This window comes from Cupressus sempervirens, chromosome 9, assembly GCF_028749045.1.
Source record: "Cupressus sempervirens isolate cs-2001-9-10 chromosome 9, ASM2874904v1, whole genome shotgun sequence".
Lineage (NCBI taxonomy): Eukaryota > Viridiplantae > Streptophyta > Pinopsida > Cupressales > Cupressaceae > Cupressus > Cupressus sempervirens.
The window spans coordinates 178,802,013-178,809,244 of NC_143126.1; positions in this window are offsets into that span (position 1 = coordinate 178,802,013).

A 7,232-nucleotide genomic window follows, 5' to 3' on the forward strand; every position below is an offset into this window, starting at 1 on the left:
ATGGTACAAATTGGTGAACATTTGCATGAATAAAACTTTGATTTTCTTCCATTTTCAATTTTTTCTGTGTTGTACAAAACTCTACGGATTGGGAGAAAGGATCAATTGACATGGTTGGACAGCCTGATGAACTAGGCTTCATTTTTTTTTTTTTGAAGGACTTATCTTTCCATTTTTTCAAGTTATTGCATTTTTTGTTCAAGTTTCTTTTTTGGGGTTGAATTTTAGTGTTTTGGCAAACATGTGCCTCTAACTTGTAATCCCACAATTGGAATTTGATACCAATCGGAGGGATGTAAGTTATGGGAGTGTACTTTGATATAATAGAGTTTCAAGCTTAGAGGAGAAGGTTTCATATTTTTACTAGCTAACCCTAGGTTGAACATCCCTATGTGTTTAGCTTAGATTTGTAGGAGAAGTGGTGATTAGACTTCCAAACCAACTAATCTAACCTAGGAAAAGGGTGAAATAGAGATGCATCATGGGGAGGAAGAGCTATATGTAGTTTTGTTGATTCGATGAACTCATTTCCTAACACTTGGTTTTGAAAGCCAGCCTAATTAGGCCTATTAGGTCTATGAACCAAGAGGGAGTTAGGACATGCTAGAGTAGGGTCAGCCCAAGATATTTTGGAGTCTTCAAGAACCTGGTAAAGGGTATTAAAAAGGTAAATTTTTTGATACCTCATTTGGAAAGTTTGGAAGTTAGCCATAGACAACTGAAAATCAACCTACTAGGATTTCTAGACTTGATTCTAGAAATTTGGTCTTCTAGGGGTGTTAGAACCATAAAAGTGCATGAATCTCTATGGTATGAGCCTAATGATGTTGATCCTAGCCTAAGTTTGGAGTTTGGAAACTAGGCTTCACATTTTGCCTTATTTGGCCTAGTTGAGGGTTAGTGTCCCTAAAATGTATAATTGACCCAAGTTTTCTAGGAGCCATAGAGAAGGGGAAAGACCTTAGAAAAGTGAGGTCCACTTGGAGAGATAGTAATAAACATTGGGTAAAGACTAGTAAGCTTGATTGGCATCTTGTGGTGGGTTGCATGCTACTAGGCAATTAGGAAGCTTTTGGTGAAAGAAGGATGTAAGCTTTGTATTAGAAACAATGTGAAAATGACTATCTACAACACTTCATCTAAATAAATGAAAACTCCAAATTGGACCTAGGTGTGGTAGTATGGGTATTGGAAGCCATTTATTGCAAACATGCAAACACAAAGAGTTTTATTGTTGCATTTCACAAATCTCATCGTGTCCATGGTCATTGTTCTCTTTACATTCATGTTTGGGGGCACATTCCTGGTGCAAAGCACCAAGGCACTTGGTTTATATTTTAGTTTTCATGATTTTTTTACCTACTTAGAAAAGAATAAACAACCCTTGGATGAGAAATCCATGGTTGTCAAAGAAAGACACCATTTTGTATGCTTAAGGCACTTTATGCAATTTATAAGCAAAAATTGCTCATTAGGAAAATTTAGGATTTTTAAAATTTTTGGTCAAGAAATCTTAGGACTGAGTTGTTTTTAGTTGGTTTTAGGTATGTTGGAACCTTTTCCATATCCTAGAAGTGGAATCAACTGAAAAATGTAAAAAATGCACTTTTTGTGCAAAGTTGCATTGTTGAAAGTTGTAAAAATTGCTCAAATTTGCAACTTAGTGGGAAAAGGGTTATAAATATTAAAATATTGGTTCTAAAAATTAAAATATACATAGGAGATATATATACCTCATTTGTGAGGTCTAGAGGGCATCAATATACAGATTGGAAGAAGTTGCAAAGAAAGAAATTCAATTTTTGAGTTATTTTTACTGTTGTTTTCATGCTGCACAAAATGTAAAAACAATTAAAGCATATGTGATGGATTTTTGAGATAGTTCTTTGAATCAGATTTCTTTTTCTTCTAATTTCATTGTTCTACATGTTTTCTAACTCAATTTATTGTATTTTTAGTCAAACTAGGTTTTTAGGACAACATTTTGGTGCACATAGCAAAAATTGGCCTGTAACTACGATCTCCTTGGTTGAAATTTCATGGCCACTTGGGAAATGGTATTTTGTAGGGTCCTTTTTAATATTCCAAGGTTTCAAGATTGGAGGATGTGTTTTATGATTTTTCCAATCAAGCCCTAGGTCAAGCACTATGAAGGATTTGACCTCTTGTAGTGCATTGATTTTTGAATGGCAGGAGTTTGGGGATTGGTGAAGGGATAAGCATTTGGAAATAATTTATTTTAGTGTTTCCAAATCTTCTTGAGCATTGAGTTCATTTATAGGACCCTGTTTCCTACTGGTTACATTGTAAACCAGTCATATACTTGACTGGGACATGTTTGGGAACTAACAATTCCTATTTAAGCTAAAGTCTCCATTTAAAGGTGCTGATGCACTTTTTGTTGTTCTGTTAAGATAATTAATATATTTTGATGGGAAATTTGAGGGATCATGCCCAACTTGAGTATCCTAGCTTCCCAAGTCCTATAAATGCAAAGTTACGATGTTGTTCAAAAAGTTGCTTGAGCAACTTTTGCAATTTTTGCAAAAATATTGCAAATGGAAGTTTAGGAAGTTGTAACTATCCATGCTCAGGTATATGAGCATGGGAAATATTTTTTTGAAGGTTAGAAGGTTTCCAGTCAGATTTGCATTTTTAAACAACTTTTGTAATTTTACACAAAAAGTGCAACTAATGCAAAGGTTCACTATATTTATCTTCTAAGACTTTGAAAATGTTCCAAACTATTAAAAAACAACTAAAAACACCTAATCCTAGGCTATCTTGACCAAAACCTCAAAAAAGACTCAATTTGGCCTAATTAGCAACTTTTGTTCATATCTTGTACAAAGTGGCCTAGGCATACATATCTTGCTCATATCTCTCTCACCATTTGTCATGGGATTGAACTATCTATTTTGTTAGCTCTGGGTGGCTAGTTAAACTCTAGCCCCAAGATCATCTCATCTTTTTGAGCGCTTGAAAATTCTCAGGCACACTGAACTAAAACATCCCTAAGGGTAACTAAATGCCATAAGGCAACGATATTTGATAGGGCATATCTCAAAGTTTGTGTGAGGTATGGATGTGATTCTAGGTCCTATAGAACCTCGTTGTGGAGACCTATAATAACCTTTCTCACATTTTGAAGATCTTACTCTATTTTTATTTTGTGACACCATCTCGGGTGATGTTGAAACTCATAGTGTTGGCAAATACAAAGTTACCAACTACCAAATCTCCCTCACCATTCATCGTGAGATCAACTTGTCTATTCTATTAGCTCAGAGTGGCTAGGTAAAATCTAGCCCTAAGCTCATCCAGTCCGGTTGAGTGCTCGAACATTCTCGGGCATGCTAAATTGAAACATCCCTAAGGGTCACTAAATTCCATAAGGAAGTGATCTTTGATGGGGAATATCTCAGAGCTTGTGTGAGGTATGGATACAATTCTAGGTCCTATAGGACTCTATTGTAGAGACCTATAATAACCTCTCTTTCTTTTTGGAGATCTTACTTCATTTTTATTTTTCAATGCCATCTCGAGTGATGCTGAAACTCAGTGTGTTGGCTAGTACAAATTTTCCAACTATCAAATCTCCCTCACCATTCATCATGGGATCAAACTATCTATTCCATTAGCTCTGAGTGACTGGGTAAACCCTAGCCCCCAGTTCATCTAGTCATGTTGAGTGGTCAAACATTCTTGAGCATGCCAAATAGAAATATCCCTAAGGGTCACTAAATGTCATAGGGTAGAGATCTTTAATGAGGCATATCTCAGAGCTCATGTGAGGTATGGATGAGATTCTAGGTCTTATAGGACTATGTTGTGGAGAACTACACTAACCTCTCTCACTTTTTGAAGATCTTACTCCATTTTGATTTTGTGATGCCATCTTAGGAGATGTTGAAACTCATAGTTTTGGCCAGTACAAAGTTTCCAACTACCAAATCTCCCTTACTATTCATCGTAGGATCAAACTATTTATTTTTTAGCTCTAAGTGGCTAGGTAAACCCTCACCCCAAGATCATCTAGTCTCGTTGAGCACTCAAACATTCTTGTGCATGTTGAACTGAAACATCCCTAAGGGTCACTAAATGCCATAGGGAAGTGATCTTTGACAAGGCATATCTTGAAACTTGTATGAGGTATTATAGGACCATGTTATAGAGACCTACAATAATCTCTCTCACTTTTTGGAGATCTTAGTTCATTTTGATTTTGTGACACCATCTCAAGTGATGCTAAAACTCGTAGTGTTGGCTAGTACAAAGTTGCCAACTACCAAATCTCTCTCACCATTCATCATGCGATTGAACTATCTCTTTCATTAGCTCTGAGTGGCTGAGTAAATCCTAGCTCCAAGCTTGTCCAGTCCCATTGAGTGCTTGAATGTTCTTGGGAATGCCAAACCAAAACATCCCTAATGGTCACTAAATGGCATAGGACTATGATCTTTGATGGGGTAGATCTCAAAGCTCGTATGAGGTATGGATGTTATTTTAGGTCCTATAGGAACGTGTTGTGGAGTCCTAAAATACTCTCTCTCTCTCTCTCTCTCTCTCTCTCTCTCTCTCTCTCTCTCTCTCTCTCTCTCTCTCTCTCTCTCTCTCTAGAGATCTTACTCTATTTTGATTTTGTGATGCTAAAACTTGTAGTGTTGGCCAATACAAAGCTACCAACTACCAAATATCAGTCATCGTTCATCATGGGATCAAACTATCTATTCTATTAGCTCCAGGTGGCTGGATAAACCTTATCCCCAAGATTTTCCTATCCCATTAAGTTCTCAAACATTCTCAAGCATGCCAAACTGAAATGTCCCTAAGGGTCACTAAATGCCATAGGGTAGTGATCTTTGACATGGCATATCTTGTAGCTTGTTTGAGGTATGAATGTGATTCTAGCTGCTATAGAACCTTGTTGCAGAGACCTACAATAACCTCTCTTGCTTTTTGGTGATCTTACTCTATTTTGATTTTGCGATGCCATCTCAAGTGATGTTGAAACTTGTAGTCTTGGCTAGTACAAAGTTGCCAACTTTCAAATCTCTCTCACCTTTCATCATGGGATCAAACTATCTATTCCATTATCTCTGGTTACTTAAAACATAAAAAGTAAAAACAAGATATATATTATGATGTCGGTACCCAATATAGACATAGTTTTAAAAAAAATTAATTTATAGTTTCAAATCACTTTGAACAAAGGTTCAAAGTAGTTCAAAGTGGTTGAAAGAGGCATCTTTCAGGTTTAGTTCAAGACAAGTTCATAATCCACATTTGATTTAACACCAAAATTTAGTGGTTTTCAAGATTGAAGTTCAGCCTCTAGTTTTAATCTAAATTCAAAAGGCTCAAGTGTTAATGTTCAAAAGATCAAATACACAATTTTTCTCAATTCCAAGTGTGATGTTATTGAGGGAGATTTGGGCTAAGTGTTAAGAAGTAGAAAGACATTGAATCTTTATATACAAAGCAATGACAATTATAGTTATCTATCATGAGATGATTGGACATTGATAACTCATAGAGACTAAAAGTAGAAACTCAAGATCTTTTCTTAAGATTCATGGTAGCAATTGTGAAGACCAAATTCATGAGCTATGCTAAGAAAATGGACTTAAAGAATATGCAAAACTATCATAGGTTGAAAGAAGAGAATAAAGTGCATTGGCTACCATTAATATCATGAGAGGCACCAAAAACATTTATACATTCACTCAACAGGTAGTGCAGTTTTAAATACAAAGTAGATGAATCTAAAAATGTGAAGAATGATGATGTTAGGTTGCAAAAAGAGACACTCATTATTCTATGATATATTGATTATTCCCCATTTTTTATTCCCATGGCCAAATACAACAACACAGATACACTCTTTCTTCATCATAACTTGTTTGTTTGAATATTGGTGGAGATTCAATAGAATGAATAGATAGAGTCAGGTACATTATCTCATGGATGGAATCACTCTAGGGTGATTAGCATCCTGATCATCACCAAGCCATTTACATGAAAGATGAAGGTTAGTTTCCACGCCAAGTATGGGAAGATATAATAGAAAGAAAAGCCATTTTATGATGACTAATTGGGACCCCCATTCCCTTCTAAGAGGCACAAATTGGTTTGGTGGTTTTTAACACCCAAATGAAAATCATAGTTTATAATTTAACATTAAAATGTGAGATTCAACACCATCATCTCCATGTTCAAAACACTTAAAAGTAGAAATATGAGTGTGAATAATTTTAAACTCATATTCACCATTTGGTTGGCACATCTTGATTTGAGAAGTTGGACTTAACATGAAGCCTCAGCAAGGAGGAGTCTCAAAATTCAATAAAAGAAAGAGGATGAATTCTCATCTTCTAGCATGAAGAGGCAAACTTTGCTAGGGAGAATTTAGAAATATAACCATAGAATTGTCCTTCCTTGCTCTATACCAATTTGACCATTGGTTTAAAAATAAAGCCAGTGACCTAAGTGCAAAAAAAGATCATTAGATTGAACTTATTATGATGACTCTTCTTTCAAATACCAAAAGAATGCACTCTTCATTAATGGGATTACATCGAGCCTTACATAGAAAAATTAAAGTTTAACCTGCATCCATCAAGTGTTGGTTAAAACACCTATGCACTTGCATTGAACATGATCTGACCCTACGAGAACGCACAAGCAAAGTAAAAAGAACATGTGTTGAATTCCATGGAAGGTTCTCCAAGCCATAGAAGACAACCACTACATAAGCAACAACGCACTTGTGATTTTGAGAGAGATATGAGTGTACAAGAAATTTTGAACTAGCATCAACTAATGTATTTTCCTTTGTCTCAAGTTGGACCGATGGTGAAAATGGTTTAGTCATTAATACAGATTTGGGAGGAGGAATGTTTGAGAATAGGCATAGACATGGCTATAGAGAAGGTTGATGATCAGAAGCCATCTTTTGAAACAATATTGAAAACCTTAACATGGATAAGAATATCATAATTCATTGTCAAAATTTGTTAATATGGATAAGTAGAAAATAAATTATTCAAAATACTCACTCCTACTGTCACAAGAAAATGACACAAAATACTGAGATGAAGAATATAGATAAGGAAGTAATTGAGCTATTAAGATCGTTAGCATCATCTCAGGACAAAACACAAAGACTCAAAGCCATGGCATTTAGATAGAAGGTGGGAGTTTTTCATGACAGGTCAAGTTATTAAAGATTC